This window comes from Psammomys obesus, unplaced genomic scaffold (genome assembly GCF_907164565.1).
Source record: "Psammomys obesus unplaced genomic scaffold, mPsaObe1.curated_primary_1811, whole genome shotgun sequence".
In the NCBI taxonomy this organism is placed as follows: Eukaryota; Metazoa; Chordata; class Mammalia; order Rodentia; family Muridae; genus Psammomys; species Psammomys obesus.
The window spans coordinates 11366514-11387098 of NW_026585987.1; positions in this window are offsets into that span (position 1 = coordinate 11366514).

The following is a 20585-nucleotide window of genomic DNA, read 5'->3' on the forward strand; positions in this document are numbered from 1 at the left end:
GGCTTGCTTTGCTTTTCCCCCCAAACAACTATGATTACTTACTTGCCTGCACTTTGTTTAATAGAGCATAATACACACAGCCAAATTCATACATCAACTAAAGTAGGGAATAATTGCTTGTTACCAAATTAGTGTTCACTTTACTAAGAAAGCCAGTCTCCAGGGTTTTTTTTTTTAAGATATCTAAAATCCTCAAGAGTATTGAAATGCACTTACAAGTAAACTTTCATTTCTGTGTGAAATTACAGTATCTACCCATCACCTAGCTTCTAACAGTCTCTCAATATCTCCACAAAAATGTTTTTTCAAAATCAAATTTGACCTCATATATTGAAAGCAATGATTAATTTTATATTCAAAGTATCCTTGAAAATCAACTCATCAGAGAGACTCATTTATCAAAGCTAAAAACCTGCCCAATGGGAACAAATAGTTTTCTCCATCACTGAATTACAATAAGAGGTAAAAATGTAGAGAGACAAAGGCACAGACTCAAATATAATCACAATAAAACAGTGCCATGATTCCCTGGCATTCTACATTTAGCTTGTTTTTGTTTTTAAAGCTAAAGTGGAAGACAATGAAGCTAAAAATGCATCCAGAGATACAATCATTGCTCACCTACCATATTGAAACAGCAAAGGACAGAATGATGCTCCCAGACAATGGACAAAGACCCCTGCAATAAAATGCCCTAGGATCATTTACATATGTCAGTTTCTGGATTTCAGATCTCTTGATGGTAAGTTCTGAGATTTGATAAACTTTACCAAATATTCTGTATAGTTCTTCACACTGGATATTAAAACTGGTGGACTGAAGTTGATAGACAATGGATAGTAAAGGAAAAGAAAGACTTAAAGACATGTTCCTATTTCTGGTCAGAAATTTACAGTGTAGCCATACAAGGACCCTGTTATTATGGTCTAAAAAGAATGTTGTGGGAACACCATTTAAAATAAGGCTATAGAACTGCCTTTATAAAAATGCTCCATCAGAACAACCTATTTAAGTCTGTATATTGTTAGTTGCTTGTACGCTTTCACGGCTATTTGGTACTGGATAGCCATTGGTGTATTCTTCCCTGAGGAAGACTACTTCTGTTTTCAGCATGACTTAGTTTCCAGTTAATGTAAAACAGAGGTCATAAATGTGAAAGAGAGTATGAAAGGCTATATAGAAAAACTTGAAGGGACAAAGGGGATGGAAGGGATAATACAATTATTATAATTTCAAAAAGAAAGAAAAAATATGAGTAAAAATCACTTGCTTTTTTTCACTAGATTTTTGTTTTCATATAATATATCTTGTTTATGGTTTCCTATCTCTCTATATCTCCCAGATCCTTCCTTCTTCTCCACCCAACTGGATCTGCCCATTTTCTATCTCATTAGAAAACCAACAGGCTTCTAATTAATACAATATAAAAGAGTAATATAAAATAATATAACAAAAACAAGCACATCAGAATAGGACAAAGGAAAGGAAAAGATCCCAAGAAACAGGCAGGTATGCAAAGAAACACTTGTTTGCATAGTCAGGAATCCTATAAAAATACTAAACTGAAAGCCACTATATATATGCAAAGGATCTATAGAGAGTTAAGAGAGTGTGAGCAAGAGAGAGAGGATATGTAAATCAAATAAAAATTATAGAAAGAATGTTTTTATTTTTAAAGCCCTGACACAACATTATGAGACAAGAAGCAAAAATGCCATTGAATTTGTTTTCTGCTAGCCATCTACTGCTGGACATGCAGCCTACCCTTGAGTACTTTGTTTCCCCAGTGAAAATCCCCTGGAGAAAACTAAATTGATGTTTGAAAGGGGTTACCAATTGTAGATAGCCTCTGGGTTAGAGGTGGGTCAAGTTTCCAACTCTCCTTTCAGTTCTAGAACCCGATCTTGTACACCCATGTAGGCTCTGTGCCTCAGTCTCTGTGAGTCAATATGTGTGAAAATTCTGTTGATTAAAGGGCCTTATTTCCGTGGTGTCCTCTATGCCCTCTGACTCTTACACTTTTTCTGTCTCTTCTTCTGCAAGGTTCCTTGATCCCTGAGGAGAGAAATGTTATGGAGACATTACATTTAGGGTTGAATGTTCCAAAGTGTCTCATACTCTGCATAATGTCTGTCTGTGGGTCTCTTTGCTTGTTCCCATCTGCTGAAGAGGGAAGCTTCCCTGATGATGGCTGAGCAAGGGGATGATTTTAGAGTACAGCAGAGTGTCACTAGGAGTCATTTTATATATATGTTCTTTTAGTAAAACAGTAGTATTTGATTTTACCAGATTCCTGGGCTATCTATTCTCAGGTTCTTGGTTACCCAAGCAGTGTCCAGTATAGGGTCCATCTTGTGGAGTGGGCCTTAAGTCAAATCAAATATTAATTAGTTACTTCCATAAGCTTTGTGCCACTATTGTGCTAACATATCTTGCAGCCAGGACACCATTGTAGAACAATGGGTTTATTGCTGGGCTGTTGTTTACATTTCTCCTTTGGTACCATGCTGAGTGTCTTCCAAAGACTAGCATGCAGGAGTGAAAGCTCCATGTTGACACCAGCTCTACTTCTCTATGTTAATGAGTTGTGTTGGTGTTGCATTCAGCAATGGGCCCTTGTTGTCAGTTTGCAGAGAGCAACCTATAGTCTTGGCAACAGCCTGAATTATTTTGGGGTTTTCACAGGACTTGTTTGGAAAAAACTCAATTAGAAGTAACCTAGTCACAGAAGTGGAAAATTCGTTTGGTGACAAGAGATGTCCAGTTAGGGTTCTGATTGCCATTATTTGGCAATTTCGTTTAGGTAGCCTGCATATATTTATATATCTTAGAAAGTGTCTACTGTATTAGGTTTTCATACAACCCCCCAAAAGGACCTTAATTTTAGCTGTCTCTTTCCATACTCCCCTCTCTCCACTTGATCCTCCTGTGTTTTTTAGATGTCCCAGAGTCTCTTGTAAAACAGCTTCAAATACTAGGTTGATGATGTCTCTACACAAGATTTGGTGTTTAGTGTCTTTCTTAAAAGTAAGCTGCTCATAGGAAATAGTGGACAGATGGGTCGCTTTTAGGGTAATCCCAGATCCTTGTGTCCAGACCTTCTGAATAATCAGGAATAGAGAGGGAAAATCAATACTGCAAACTAACAGACATGTGTGAGCCCTTCTAGATGGACAACTACCAGGAAAGACCATACTGACAAGGTAGCTATGTTTCTATGCCCTAGACAGTCTGTTTCTTCAATCATAGATATATCCAAAAGTACGGTGACTTTATCATTTTGTAGGCAGGCTCCTCCTTTCTAATTTTTATAGTAACTACAGTAATTTATATTACCCCAACAGAAAATGGGTTTCCTTTTCCTTGCACCCTTGTCAGCATTGTGGCTCTTTATCCTGGGTTGCTGTGACATCTCTTTCTTGTGACTTCCTTTTCATTCTCAGCCTTGTAAAGACCAAAGTATAGGCTGGGATGAAGCAAGAAATGTTTCTACAGCATACCCAACCTATCCAGTTCATTCTTAATACGTGGTTACTAACTGATTGTGTTAAACTGAGACTGTTCCTCAGTTTAGTGTTGTGTCTAGTCCCTTGGATTCTTATAGGTGACACTTCTAGGGACTGTCTCATTAATGTTCCTTTGGGGAGGATATAGATTGTCATAGGAACACTACTACATCTTGATGCATGCAAAATTACTTGCTTTCATTTTTATCTCTACCTTTTGATTTCAAGCCAATTTACCTTTATTACACAAACAGAACCAATGCACTACACGTCAACCCAGATAAATTTTTTTGTGTGTGTATGTGTGTGCCTTAAAGGACCTAGAGGTGACAGGTGCTCCAAAAGAAGACCATCAGAGCCAACTAATCAGGCACAGGTGCTTGCTGAGACTGAAGCATCAACCAAGGACCATTCATGAACTGGACCTAGGCCCCCTACAAAGATGTAGCAGGTGGACAGCTTAGGCTTCATGTGGGTCCTCTAGCAAGGGAAGTGGGGACTACATCAGACAAGGACTCATTTGCCAGCTTTTTGATTACTTCCCTCTGGTGGAACTGCCTTGCAACTTGATGAGCTGGGGTGGACAGGAAAGGGAGCTCCCCCCTTTTTTTGAGGAAAGGGGGAGGAACAGGAAGAAAGGGAGGGCCTCAGAGGGGAGGAGGGATGGGGCTACAACAAGGATGTAAAGTTGTGGATATAAACATGTTTTTGTTTTAATCCCAAGTGTGAGATGTGGGAGTAATTCAGAGAGTCCACAGCAGCAAACTATTTGCTCCATGTGGGCTCTGGGAGGAGCTCCTTGCCAGCTACAGATAGCTTAAATCTTAGGACTCTGGAAAGAGAATAAATGCCAGATCCCAGAGAGTGTTCAGGAGCTCTGAGAAAGAAAAAGGCTGCTTTGCTTTCCGTGCTGTGGCTCCTGATTGTTGTTGGTGCAGTGAGTCAAGAAGTTGAAGATCTCCTGAATGAGAATTGGACTGGCTCCAAGGAACCTGATGACCATAACCATCAGGAAGCAGCTAAGGCAACTGTACCCCCTCTCCCACTAACTCTTCCTCTCCCCCACCTGCTATTGGAGTGACAGAAGGAATTAAGGTGGAATAGGGAGAAAGAGATATAAGAAATGTAAATTAAAAAGGTTTTAAAAAGTATTCCAACAAAAATATATAATATAAATATTTAAAAAATAATAAATAAAATTTTCTAAAAAACTAAAAAAAAAAAAATTCTGGGCAAACGGTACTCATTTTCTATCCCTGAAACATGTACATGGATCTCAGTGCCAGTAGGAAGGAGAAGAGGAAGCCAACCAAGCACTTCTCTCACCTCCTCAGGGCAGAGATTTTTAGATACTTGAAAATCCTTAGTTGAGCTTACATGGAGGTCCCTAGTGCACTGAAGAAAAGAATTTCTGATTAACATGAAGCTCCCTGGATAGCCACATTTACAAAAGGCCACATTTATTTTTGTTTCATTCAACTCATGAATGGAAGAAGATGGTAACATCATTTTAAAAGTCAACCCTGACTGCTTAACTTAAACTCAAGGGACATGTGAAAACCTAGACTGTATTACAGCTGCATAATAAAATGGCACAATCGATTTATGTAAACATTACCTCTCTGGCAGTAACAAACATTCAGATATTAAAAACATTACCCTGAAGAATGGCTATAAACTACCTTCAGAGAAACATGTTGTAGTGTCTCTATATCATCAGTAAAACCATGCCATCCGCTATCTAATCTAATAATATGCACGCATACTCTGCCCCACATACATTTAAACTAATTTTGAAGGGTATGAGAAGCTTCTCTTACAATCAGTCGATAAGCTTCCACTCTGAGACTCATCAGCATCCAGAAAGAGCTGCTCATTTTTTTTTCTTTTTTTAAGTCCTAGATATTTATAGAGCAAGGCAAGGGCTCATTGCTCACTTAGAGGTCTGGTCTTGAATCCTGTTTTTCCTTTCACCTTTAACTCTTTTAAGTGAAAATCAACCACTCATTCAGGATATGTTCACACGTATATATTATGTGCTTAAATTTCTATTTATCTGTCAAATATACAATTTTAAAGCCAGGATTCTTTTGATGCCATCCCATTATTTAATGACCCATATAAAAAGAGAACGCAGAGCTCTGCAGAATGATGCAAAGAGAGTGGCTTTTGAGTACATATGAGGTACGAGTGTGTTAAAAGAGTGGAGGGTGGCAAAGGGGCCGCTGCAAACGACCACTGAAACAAGTCTATGGGTGCATGGCATGGGATAGCAGAGATAGCACAGGGGTTGAGGAGAAAACAAGAAAAGAAGTGAAAAGAAGAGGAAAGGAAAGAAACTGGAAACTTGAAAGAAACATGCTAAGAACAACTGTGTGAGCACAGTGGTCACAAAGCAAAAAAAAAATGAGGGTAAATGCTAAGTATTAGTACTGAAATGCTTCTGACAAAAAATTTATTCAGTTTAATAAATGAAATCTATTAGTGTCTTATCAAAAATAAATGTTATTCTAAAACGATTCTGTCCTTCGTTAAGAAGAGTCTATAATAGCAAAACTGGTCCAATAAAATCTTATGGATAAAGCCCTGGGTCAGTTATTTTTCTCATACCTGATGAAAGTGACTTAAGGAAGTGTTTGTTTTGATTCACAGTTCAAGGGGACACAGTTTATCGTGGTGGTGAAGAAGGCAGAGCATTGGGAGTGAGGGGTACTCAGCAGTCTTCTCCCTCCCCTTTCTCTCCCCCTCCCCCTTTTATTTGGTCTGTGACTCATCATGAAACAGTGCTGCACCAAGAGTAAGCCTTCCCCCTTCATTTAAACCTCTCTGGAAACACACCTACAGATGTAAATTCTGCTGTTCAACCAAATCATTTTATTAATGCCACCATTTTTTTTCCACCTTGGACTCTAATGCTACCCAAATTTGCAGAAGGTCTTCCTTCCTCAATCAAACCTCTGGAAAAACCCTCACAGACATGGCTAAAAATGTGTCTTCCTAGTTGATTCCAAGTCCAGTCAAAGTGATAGTGAAATTTAACCCCAATAAACACAACTGGACATTACACTGATAGTGAGAGCAGTTAAGAACCTCAGGTTGAAACACTGCTCAACATTTTTGTAAGAATTCATGCTCTGCTTATTAAACCTGCTTGAAAAATAAAATCTAAATATGACCGAAAATTTTACAATTCAGTCACTTCAACAGAACAGCATACAGAGAAGAGAAACATTTTCTCAGTAAGAAGGATTTTATGCACTAAAAATGTAAATCTCAAGAAGATGAGATGATGTTTTCAGATTTTCTAAAGCCGTCAGGATTCTCCAGCAATAAGTGAATTACTGTCTAAAAATTATACCCAAATCTTAGTCTATAAAGCCCATATGCTTTAGTAGTATGTCATTTCAGAAGTGCTTGTGATACATGCTACTTGTGGGGATGGTGCTTGTGATATATGGATGGTTCTGAGATGCAATGACATCTGGTGGCCACATACCTAAACTGAAGACTTTATACTTTGGAGAACTGGCTATATTGTTTGCCAAATTTAAATAATACCAAAAACTAACATAAACAGTTAAATAGCAGTAAATATATCAAAATCCCCAAAACACATTTCCCATACATGGTCTCTCAAGAAAACAAAAACATGTTTTCTTAAAGTTTCATTTTGAGTGGTCCAGTTCAGAAGTAATTTAAAACCCTATTCAGTGCTCAAAGGAACCCCTATTAATCAATCCAAGCTTAAGAAGGTTGGCTGAGGCTGTGAGAAACAAAAGAAAATGTTCACTTGTAGTATTTCTTTATCACAATGAGTCACTGGTCCATTCAATATGGACCAGTTTTAGTCAATATGCCTTTATTCAGTTGGTCTTTCCATGAATGCTGTCATTTTGAAGACAACCTTGATTTTGCTTGAGCAAAATGGTAGTAGCATGAATGTAATAAAAATTAATGAAAAAAGAGACCATTAATTTGAAAGGGAGCAAAGAGGAGTATGTAGGAGGGCTTGTGGGGCTGAGAGGAAAGGGAAAATGGTGTAATTATAATCTCAAAAAAAAAAAACCCAGAAGAAATATTTTTTTTAAAAAATGAAAAACTGGAATTAATATACTTGAGTCCCTTAGAAATTGTTGTTACTGATTTCTACCCTTTTTCCTAAAAGATAATAATTTCTTTTAACTATTTTTCAGAGAGTTAAAGTGGAGGTCTAGTAAGCTTTCTTGATGTAATAGTTCTTATAGAGGCCAAGGAATTAATGGCTAATTCTGCCATCTACCAGAACTATGCAAACAAAGTACACACTAGTCAATCCCTCAACCCAGTTGAGACACTTTGAGCCAGACCTTGGCTAGGTGCCAATCTACCTCCTCTCCATAAGGCTTTCCTCTAATAGGAATAACTCCATACCACTTCACTGCTATCTGCACTTAGCAATGGCAATGGGTGCTTAAATCAAAAAAATCCTGTAAATGTTTAAGTACCTCATTTTTCTTAGGAGCTTTACAGATGGCTATAGGTCCCTTTGGGCAAAAACAACAAAAAAAAATCCTCTCTCTCTCTCTCTCTCTCTCTCTGTCTCTCTCTCTCTCTCTCTCTCTCTCTCTCTCTCTCTGTGTGTGTGTGTGTGTGTGTGTGTGTGTGTGTGTGTGTGTGTCACAGTGGTAAAGGGTCTAGTCTCCTGAAGAGCCTGATTCTCCATCAGTTAATGCTTTTTGGCCTGCTTGCTGCCTTTGTTTCCTTGTTTCATTTATTTTTACATGGACTAAGTTGCCAAGGCACATATTGAACTCTTGGACTCAAATTATTCTACTACCTTAACTTCTCAAGAACTGTACCTATAGAGAAGCACCTAGTTAGTCAACAGGTTTTTTTAATTTTTTTTTATTTTTATTAATTACAGTTTATTCACTTTGTAGTCAACAGGTTTTGAATTTTATTCAGTCATTGTCAGATATTCAGGGTCCAAAAGCTAGTCAAGGCATCATGACATTTTATTTGGGCAGCTGCCATCAGTTGCTTAATCATCTATGTTTGATTTATTGGGACTCAATGGAAAGAATATGTAGTTAAATGTGCTTCCTTAAGTGATGCCATGCTTCATAAATGAGTTCCAGGTCTGTCTCTAGGTATTGCTCCTTGCTATTAATGACAGTCACTTTATCACCTTGAATCTGATACCTAAGGGAACCTTAACATTCCTACTGGTATCATCAGATCCAATTTGCATTACCATCTCTTATTGTCAACATGGCAGAAAAGAGAAACTACATTCCTCAGTAATGCCAATATCCATCTCAACAACATATTTCTCATTGTTTTGATAAATGGAGAATTCAACAGAACATGCTGTATTAAGTATCTATGCTATTAGTAGTCAGGATAGTCACTGTTCTTCAGAGAAACAGAATACACACACACACACACACACACACACGGAGAGAGAGAGAGAGAGAGAGAGAGAGAGAGAGAGAGAGGAGAGAGAAGAGAGAGACTAATCCTTATTCATGGAAGCTAGGAAGCCCAAGACATACATGGTAAGTCAGCAAGCAAGCAGCTTAGATTTTCAGTTCAAGTCCACAGTTTTCTGGTAAAATTATTCCTGCTTCAAGAGATACAAGTCACATCTCTTCAAATGCTTGGACAGGCACACCTCAACCCGTTATGTTATAAATCTACTCAAATGTTAATTTCCTTGAAAACTGGCTTTGCAGCTATGTATAGATTTGGTAAAATTAACGATTAAACAGTCATTCTACTGTAACATGCTCATGTCTCTGAGTCCATGGATCTCATTTCCCATAATCCACCAGAGCAATTTCAGAAATTCAAATGGTATAGACTGTAATTTTCCATAAACTGCTAAGTTATATCGAAGTTGTATTTTAGTTTCATCTCCTGGCTCCTTATAAGTGTATTAAATCATGGATCTCTGAAGACTATTTCCATAGCAACTCACTCTTCTTTTTCTAATGTGTCCTGTGACTTTTCAAACATCAATCCTGTACATCCTCTTGCTTTCCAGGACTACCTTCCACTAGGTGCTATAGATAATTCTGCTTTTATTTCTTTCCCTCAGCCAACAAAACTCTAGAATAACAGTGGCAAGGACATATTGTGTTCCTATCCTGGCTGTTTGTTCTAAGTCACCAAGAGTTTAGAAGGTGTTTCTACAAGTTCCAAATGTTCTAGAAATACAAATGTCCAAAATTCATGAGTTTAGATATTATCAGCCCTGGTGGCCTTATCTCACATACCAATGTTCTCTTACTTCTCAATCAGAACCTCGAATGAAAGGTGGTTTTATTTTATTTTATTTTATTTATTTATTTATTTTTTTGCTAGCTTGCTCTTACTCTTTTCTCTTATGTTTTAATACTTGGTCTGAGTTTCAATTTCTATTTTGGAGGGTCAATTTTATTTGTTTCTTTATTTTTTTTTTATTTTGTTTTATCCTCTGTGGAAGAAATAGAAGTCCTTTCATTTGCTACCAAGGAGACCTTCTGGTTTTCCCACTTAAACTTTGATGCTAATCATTCCGTTTCTCATTTTTCCAAGCAATATTCCCCAGCAATCGCCTACAACTCCATTGTGTTTATAATTAGTCCCTCCTTGTTCCTCAAATACTTAATTCACTGTATTCAGAAAATCACTTTCGTTTTACCTGCTTACTCTCCTGGCTCAGCATTGATGTAAGGTTCAATATCTATATATCCATCTTTCACCAAGAACAACCAGTGCTTACTAATACTAAGAAGTTCTCATTTCTTGGTGGATGTAGTACCCAGTTCCAAAAACCCATCAGACTGAACACTTTCCTAGACTACTAGTGCCACTATTGTGGTTTGGACATCCCAGTGACAGAATTTGAAAAGGTGACTAGCATGTAGGGAGGAATCTTGAGATTAACACCAACAAACAAAAAAAGAAACAGAATTAGCAAATAGAGAAACTGTAATATAATGTTGACCAATACAAGGTCTCAGCCTTCTCCATATAGCTGTGATAAACTTTCAGGATAGTCCTAAGATGGGGCTGGGACCTTTTCTGCCTGAATTAGATAAGACCAGAAAGAAGATATAAACTTACAAGTGATGACTTCAGCTAAGTCAGTGGGTTTTCTACTAAAAATACCTCCAAAAAGAGAGAGAGAGAGAGAGAGAGAGAGAGAGAGAGAGAGAGAGAAAGAGAGAAATGAACTCTTATTCTTTCAAGGGGATCAGAATCACACATCATGGAATCATACACAGAATTCTTCTTGGATTATGCTCTTATGCCATTCCCAGCCATACCAGATAGCAGTGAGTTAACTTTACATTACTCATTACAACTGGCTATTGTTATTTGTATATATGCCTCTATGGAAAAAACATGGGTTTTGTCACATGTGGCTTGTCTGCCATGTACGGCTTACTACCCTTGTGATTGTACACTTTACTCATGTGATTCCTCTACCCTCAGAGTGTAAATTGTCTGATGCTCTGAATAAAGTTGGCTATTGCATGAAACGTTAGTCTGCCTCATTTATAGGCTCCATTCTCTGAGGTTCCATCAGCTCTAGAGAGGTGACATTTGGCTACAAGGTTAAGGTCATCCTGGGTAACATGTATGCTTCTCTCTCTCTCTTTCTCTCTCTCTCTCTCTCTCTCTCTCTCTCTCTCTCTCTCTCACACACACACACACACACACAGATTGGTCCTAGATTTTTCAAGCTAACCTGTATATAGCATATTCCAAAGTTAAACTGGAAAACATGTACTAAAATATTTAAAGGGCAAGGAATGTCATTTATCTTAGTGCAAACAGCTAGCTAAAATTAGCACTTAGTAAATGCTGGTGAATGAGAAGGATGAGGCTCAAGGTAATTGAATATGATAGCCATAATTGCATAGCTAGTAACTGTCTATCATGATTTCAAGCTGTGTCTATCTGCCTCCAAAACCTTTATGAGCTCCTTAGTTCTGTGGTGAGTGAAAGAAGGTGGCAATGGCACTTTAATGGTTGCTTTTTGGGTGCCATGGATGACTCACCAATAATACACATCTCTTCATGGGGCTGCAAGAAGCCCAGCTGCATGATGTATGTCTTTGTGGAACTGTAGTCCTTGGAATGCATAAGGGTGCTTATGTTCTCCTTAACTATAAAAAACAAAAACAAAACAAGACAACAACAACAAAACCCAAAACCAAGCAAAAGACAAAAGACTCCAGGAGCAAATGAGCATGGACGTTTCCCCCAATTCCCTCAGGTTTTTGAACAACAGAAAATTTACCTATTCATATTCTAGAGCTACAAGTCAATGACTGTATTGGACTTTCTGATGAGACCTCCTGTAATCCTGATTTCTCACTGAGTATCAGTATTTCTGACAATATTTTATTCTGAGAGGTTGATTCTGCACTTCCATATTTTGTTCTCTGTGAGCCCACACCTGAGGAATGAATTCTAGAGTAGAATTTCTACATATAGGTTATGATCCTTCAGTCTGATGTTAAATAAGCTTGTTAACTGTATCCAGTGTGTTTCTTCAACATTATAATCTATACTCATCCTCCAATGTATACTAAATCTCCTCTTTTTTACCTTTTAACTTTTCTATCTCATTTGTCAATACCCAGCATGCTTTGACTATTACATATAGTACTGAAAGGGCATATAAATTAGCAATATTTTAAAGATTTATTTATTTATGTATATAAATGCTCTATCTGCATGTACACCTGCACGTCAGAAGAAGGTATCAGTATAGTATAGTATAGTATAGTATAGTATAGTATAGTATAGTATAGTATAGTATAGTATGGTGTAGATCAATGTGATCTACCATATGGTTGTAGGGAATTGAACTCAGGGCCTCGGGAAGAGCAGCCAGTGCTCTTAACCAGTCCGTAAATTATCAATTTTTTGAGACAAGATCTCATTATGTAGCCTTGGCTTGCATGGAAGTTTCCATTTAAACCAAGCTGTCTTCAAATACACAGAGAAATGCTACACAGAGAAATGCCTTCCCCTGACTCCTAAGTGCTGATATTAAAGAGGTGCTCCACCACACCTGGTATAAGGCATGCACATTTTTTATTAATTAAAAATAATTCATGTGTATGGGTGTTTTGCCTGCATGTATGTATGTGTACTCTGTGTGTGTGTGTGTGTGTGTGTGTGTGTGTGTGTGTGTGTGTGTGTGGTGATCATGGAGAATAAGAGAGGACATCAGTTCTCCTAAAAATGGAATCAGAATGGTTATAAGCCACCACATGGATGTTGGGAATCCCAGGTTCTTTGGAAGAGGAGCAAATTCCCTTAACTACTTAGCTGTTCTCTAGCCTCAATGCATATGTATTTGAATAAACATTTATTAGTCTCTTCCTTATACCTTCATATTCAGGGTAAGAATTCTCAGTATACACAGACTACTTATTTCTGGTAATGAGAAAATAAGCCTGTGTTTGTTTCAACCATCAACATTTGGGTTCCAGTACCTAGAACCACATGGAATCCTGTCTGATAAGAGAGAAGGAAGAACAAATTCAAACTCTTGGAAGATAGCATTTCTTTTTTTTAAATTTTTTTAATTAATTACAGTTTATTCACTTTGTATCCCACCTGTAGCTCTCTCTCTCCTCCCCTCCCAATTCGACCCTACCTCCCCCTTCTCCAACCATGCCCCTCCCCCAGTCCACTGATAGGGGAGGTCTTCCTCCCCTTCCTTCTGATCCTAGTCTATCAGGTCTCATCAGGAGTGGCTGCATTGTCTTCCTCTATGGCCTGGAAAAGCTGCAACCCCCTGAGCGGGAGGTGATCAAAGAGCAGGCCAATCAGTTCATGTCAGAGACAGTCCCTGTTCCCATTATTATGGAACCCACTTGGACCCCCTTTTTTTCTGGATTAGGTTGAGTGCACAGCACACAGATCTAAAGGAGGAGAGTTATTAAAGAAGAACATAAAGACTTATTACAAACAAAGCTTGGGGGTTATTGTTATAAATCAGGCACTCGGCCATTCTGCCTATTAGCAACTAGGCATCAGCAGCTTCTGTCTGTCAAAAGCTTTCCACTGTCACTACAGAGTAGCCTATTTTCCTATGTGACTTGTGCACCTTTTAAAAGATTCCTCTCAATATCACATCCCTCTATTATCTTCTCTGTCTCCTGCTCTCTCTCTGTGTGTCACATGACCCCACTCTGAGACATCTTTTGCTTTCCCCCACAATAAACTTCTTGTATAAGATCTATTGCATGCTGTGATCTATGCAGCACACCTTTGCACAGAGCCACCAAATTAGCTTCTACCCCTTAAGCCTAACAAGTACATTTATCTGTGTCCCCAGACCCAGCCTATGACCCTGGAAAGCCTGAAGACTATTAACAACAGAAGACTATCAGAGAGACTGCACATCAGAGAATAGTGCTGTACTGCTTTCCTCTGTTGGAAAGATTTTGTTTCTTTACTAAAGAGTGTTTGTTGCTGCGTTTTCTCTACTTAATCAGGTACAAACTAGCTTCATAACTCTCTAAATTAGTTTTGAGTCACTTGTCATGTTTGTGATTCAAAGACACTTTTCTGTTGCCAAGATGAAGAATGATGAAAGTGACTAGATTTATCTGAATCCTGAAGCAAGGACTCAGGTGTTTTCAGTTTTGTAGGGATCCTTAAGCAGGCACCTCTACGGCCAGCCCCAACGGACCTAACAAACTGGAAAGCAGGCATCTGTGAGGCCACCTACGAACTACCTGAAACCACCTGCACATGCCTTGGTCACCTTATAAGAAAACTTGAGCCCCTCCTCTCTCTCTCCTGCCCTGTCCAGAGACCATCTTTGTGATCCCTTCGCCTTCCCTCTTCCCTTAATAAACCAACCACATGGAACCAGTCATGTGGCATGATTTGTAAACCCGCCATGTAACTTTGCTGCACAATCCTAACAAGTTTTAAATTGAAACATGGCTGGGCTTGGCTTCTACTTCTAAAAGAAATTACACAGATTTTAACTGAGCATCAGGTATGAAAATACCCACAAGGAGATTCCCAATGCTTGCTGGAAATCCAAGCAAGTTTGCTGGTTTATTAACATATCTCCTAGAGACTAGGGAACACATATCTATCTGTTCCTCATCAGCTACAGGTAGAATTTCCAGAATCCCATGAACATTGAAACAATATCAGTCTGGGCTGCTGCTGCTGCTGAAACATTAAAAATGACATTAGAAGGGCACTTGCCCCAGCACAAAATTTAAAGCTGACTCTGAAAACTCAGTAACAAGAAAGAAAGAAAGAAAGAAAGAAAGAAAGAAAGAAAGAAAGAAAGAAAGAAAGAAAGAAAGAAAGAAAGATCATGTTTTGTGGGATAGCTCTGAAAGAACAATACTCCAAGTCCATGATAAAGAAAATGCATAAAAAATAAGTAAATACACAAACTAATTCCACCCAGGAGATTCACCTCACCTATCCTTCATTTCATCTATAATGCTAATAGAGGTTGGAAAAACTCTTTTTATCAATCTTAATCTTGCTCTAGTTTGTGGGGAGGTTGTTTGCAGAATAAAATAACAGACAGAAAAGGCAAAGGTCATTGACAAGAAACCTTGGAAAAGACAGTGACTGCCTCAGGGCTTCTAAGGCCCTGCAAGAGATGAATGCCTTCCCTCATCATAATCCTGTCTCCAGAGCCAGGTTGTCACACACTTGCTTTCTGGGTGTGTAAACATACCCCCCCCCGGGGGGGGGGGGTATTTCTGAATTGACATGCAGATATCTCTTCTTCAGCTCTTTTAAGGTTGATATATTCCACAGTGTTTGGCCTGAAGGACAGAGCCTTAGCCTAGATCCTACCATGAGTTGTCTTGGTCTTTTGTAGTTCTAATAAACTAGTGAGAGACCAAAAGATAAATTAGCAGCTATTATTAAGACCTAAAGTAGGTACCTTAAAGAAGTTTAGTAATGCCCTGAGGGGAAGAGCCACCTCACTGCATTCTTTCCCCACCCACTAGAGATACAGTTGCTAGGAAACTGGACCATCCCCCTAGGGAGGGACAACTGGTCATTAATGGTCTGGGAACCTTCCTATAGCCAGTGGATTCAAAATGTAGCATTTTGACCAATAGATGCTTGCCAGGCAGGAATCGCCCCTGCCTTGGGCATGCTGGGATGGACCAGGATCTATAAATCACCCAACTAACCTGGGCGCTCGCACTCAGCTCCCACTGCTTCGGCGGTGGGGCTGTGTAGGCCCAAGCTGCAGCTTGTAATTTACAATAAAAAGAACCTCATGTATTTACAGCGGAGTCTAGTTATTCCTGGTCTTTTGGGGTTCGTAAACTGGGCAGAACACTAGAAACATATATGAGTCAGTAGGAAACACTGAGATGATTTTCTTTTGTTGCATTTGCAAAGATCACAATTTTCTCCTTTCATAAAAATAAACCAACTTCCTGATAATAGATGTTCCTATTTCCCCTTAGGTGTGGCTAGAGTCACCCAGGCTGAATTAGTGTTCCTTGTAAAGCTCTCATTAGTGCAAATGGCACAAGAGGTAAAAATGGAACCCCACATGCATGCCTGTTTTAAACACATAACCATCTGTGCTTGTGAGTCATGCATTACACTTTTAGGTAATACTGGCAGCAACAACGCCAGATTTAGGAAGGTGTATGACCTCAGGCATAAAAAACAAAAACAAAAATCACCTTAGCCTTTAATTCTATCCTAGCAGAGTGTTACATTTTAAAATTTAAAAGAAAGATAGAAAGAAAGACAGAAAGACACAAAGCAGCAAGCACTGTTACAGAAGCACCTTTTCCCAAAACACTAAAAGCACACGTGGAAATAGCCCTTATATTCTTCCACTGTTACTGTAAATTACATAACCTGAACATCACTACTACCGTTGATTTAGGTAAGCATCACTACTACCTGTAATTTAGGCAAAGCTCTAAATCCACAAATTCAAAGAGATTTTTCAAGTTGCTATTCTTTGGGACCTAAATGTTTTATCATAAATTGAATCTGTGAACTTTCATTTGTTAGCATCATTCTATGGAAAGTTTCCCTCTCAGTCAATCACTATTACATTTATGGGGATTTTGAGCATTTTAATAATAGAAATTTCACAATGCCTTTTGTTTTAATAATCATCATTTTATTGTTTTTTTTAACATTTTGGCCAAACAACTGTCTTTTTAAAAAAATTATTTATCATAACTAACAATAGAAAGAGTAGGTTGTAGTCCTTAGAAAAACCAGTCATTTTTTGTTATTGTTGTTTGTTGTTATTGTCATCTAGGGCAGAGCTGTGAGCTTTATTGGGACCATTATTCTGTTTCTGAAGGATTGCTATGCTGACAACAAATACGCAAGGTCATCTGAAGAAGCAAAGAGAAGACCAAGCAAATGAAAGCTGCTAAAATATACTTTGTCTTAAACAGAACATTGTGGTGCACACCTGTAATCCCAGCATGTAAGAGGTAGAAGCAGGGAGATCAGAAGTTCAATATCATCCCCAGCTATACAGCAAGCTTAAGGATGAGCATAACAATTCAGCATCTTGGATAATTCTAACATGTAGCCAGAATTGAGTCTTTGAGGTTTTTAATATAGGAGTGATACATCATGAAAGTTTATCCAAATCTATACAAATAATGAAATATAGTAAAACACAATACTGAAATTGACCAGAAGCCATAACTACTATGGCTTTTAAATAAGTTAATCTATATATTATTTCTCACAAAATTCCTATAATAAAGTAAACATATAGAGAAATTTTAATCCAGCAACGTGGCTGCTCTGGCAAAGGATCACATCCAAAGCCTATGCGATCCAGCTGAAATACAGACACACTCTGGATCATACTATGATCTGGATGGAACACAGAATGCCCTTAGTACACACCTTTAATCCTAAGAATGAAGGTAAAGTTAGTTTATAGAAGGAAGCAGCCATATAGGAAAGTGACATATATTTGAGGGGCAGAGAAAGATTTGACAAAATGAGTCAGAGACAGGATATGCACAGTTCTCAACAGCATGACAGGAAAGGGAGGCTACTTAAGAGCAGCACAGGGGGAAAGGGGACAATTTTTTTTACTGACAGTTTTTTACTGAGGATTTTTTATCAAGAGTTTTTCACTGGTACAGTTTTACAGAGACAGGTTGAAGAGAGAACAAACTACACACAGGTGAAGACAGTATGAGCCAGAGAATGAGAAGAAGCCAGAAGATTAAAACACATTGCCAGAATTAGTTTGAGGCTAAGCAGAGCAATTCAGTCAGAAGGCAAGAGAAGCCAGTTTGAATCAGTCAGCTTGTAGAGTAGTTTGGGCCAGAACAACTGAGTTGAACCAGTCAGGGAGAGTTTAGGAAAAAAAAACAGAAAGGCCTGGGAATTTCTCACTTCATCCCCTCATCTGAGGAAATAAAAACAACATTTACATAGAAACCATGAATTGTGATTTCCCCATAGAAAATTATACATATTAGTATTGCCTAGAACTAGCACGAAGGAAAAGGGTACTCCTTCCAAGTTTTATCTATGACCTTTGCTGTCAAAGAGCACTCTTCCTTCTCAAAGCTTATCTGTGTTTTGTTTCACCAGTTTTATTTGTTAGGGTTTTTTTCCTGGTGCAGAAATGCTACTGTCTGGACATTTTTTTGAGGGTAAAGGTCTGTAAAGCCTTGCTTTCCTCTTTTTCCAAATTCTAAATGGAGACTTGAAAACACTCACAGGTTATTGTCAGTGTGTATGCATTGCACACTGCAAGCCCTAGAGAAGTGTGTATGTTTCTTCACATAAGTTCAAGCAGAGGAAATTTTGAAAAAAATGCATATGGAAACCCCTGGGGGAAAGAAAGCTGACATCACATTTCTCAAGAAAACATATTGATGAGACCATGAATATATGTGGTGCTACCATAAGAACTGTACTGAAGGAAGCTTGGTTGTCTAAGGCTGAATGTATGAAAGACTGGTTTTAAGTTAGAGTGTTGTTGGGTTGGATGATTGGCTGGCTTCATTCTTTCTTCTTTTTCTTTTCCTTCTTTCTCCTCCTCCTTTTCTTCTTCTTCCTCCTCTTCTTCCTTTTCTTCTTCTCCTTCACCCAGGTATACAAGCCACTCAGACACTTGCCTTAATTTTTGTTCTTTCTATGCTGTTTTACTCCTTTCTTCATCATTTTTTGTCTTTATTTCTTCTCCCAGTTAAAATAAACAGGAGTAAAGAAACCAGTCAACTTAGAATATAAGTGAGAAGATGTGGTAGAGATAAGAACGGCAGGACTTGGGACAATCTTGTAGCTTTGTCCACTGATTCAGACTCTGGGCTCAGTTAAGAAAGTTCTTTTCGATCATTCTGAGTGAAATATCCCAGAAGGAGAAAGACAAACACGGTATATACTCACTTATATAGACCTATAAGATATGATAAACATAATGAAATCTATACACCTAAAAAATAATCAAGAGAGCTGACATGGGGTAAGATGATCAATCCTCGTTTAGAAAGACAGATGGGATGTGCATTGAACATATGACAGGAGTCTATTGAACACATCTGAAAGACTCTAACTAGCAGTGTTTTCAAAGCAGATACAAAGACTCATAACCAAACCTTCGGCAGAGTACAGGGAATCATATGAAAGAAGGGGAGTTAGTCTGATGGGGAAAGGATAGGAGCTCCACAAGGACCAAAGATATCTGGGCACAGGGTCTTTTCTGAGACTGACATTCAACTAAGGACCATGTATGGATATAACCTAGAACCTCTGCTTGGATGTAGCCCGTGGTAGCTCAGTAACCAATTGTTTTCCCATAGTAAGGGGAACAAGGACTATTTCTAACAGGAATTCAATGGCTGGCTCTTTGGCCTCCCCACCCCCCAAGGGAGGAGCAGTCCTGTTAGGCCACAGAGGAGAGCTTTGCAGCCAGTCCTGAAGATACCTGATAAAACAGGATCAGATGAATGGGGAGGAGGTCCCCCCTATCAGTGGACTTGGAAAGGGGCACGGTGGAGATGAGGGAGGGAGGGTGGGATTGGAAGGGAATGAGGGAGCAGGATACAGCTGGGATACAGAGTTAATAAAATGTAACTGATAAGAAAAAAATAAAATTAAATAAAAATTAAAAAATAAAGTTCTTTTTCTTTTTTAATTTTTATTTCATTTTTATTAATGACAGTTTAACCACTTTGTATGCCAGCTGTAGCCCCTCCCTCATTCACTCCCAATCCCACCCTCCTTCCCTCTTCTTCTCCTATGCCCCTCTCCCAGTCCAATGATAGGGGAGGTCCTCCTCCCCTTCCATCTCACCCTAGTCTATCAGGTCTCATTAGAGCTGGCTTCATTGTCTTCCTCTATGGCCTGGTAAGGCTGCTTCCCACTCAGGTAGAGGTGATCAAAGAGCCAGCCACTGAGTTCATGTCAGAGACAGTCCCTGTTCCAAACATAGCCATCCGTGCAGAAACTGAGCAAACATTCTGCTTCTGATAGAAGACCTGGCATAATGGCTGTCTGGAATCTCAGGCTGGGAGAGTATATCCATTGCTGATCTACAGCCACTCATTCAGAGTTTAGCAGAGAAAATTCTTGCACCTGGCTCCTGTTAGCCTGGCAGGGACTGATGTCTCAGTTAGTACGAGACTGTCCTCGCAGGCATCTGCTCCCTCTGTGACCCAACTCAGAGATCAAATACTCCCCTGGAGCCAGCTTCTCATTGTGTTCTCACATCCAGTCCTAGATTTCCCACCAATTTCAAAAGGTATTCCCACAGAGCAATATGAAAAAGGTCAGGCTGGCCCCTCTAATTGAGCAAGCAGGACCACAAGAGTGTGAAAGTTCTAATCCCTTTGAAATGTGCTTGTAACATGTGTGAGCGGGAAGGCAAGTCCTGGGAACATTCAGTCAGCTGCACCTTGCCTTTGCCAGTGTCATTGTATAATTTCTGCTCAAAGGGAGAGATTTATTTCATCAGATTTAAAATAAAAAAAATGACACATTTTATTCGCAGTGGAGTATAAAGCACATCTGTTGGCATTTTTGGAGTTTCTTTGCCCTTTAATGAAAGCAGTTTAATCTATTCATTACATATGACTG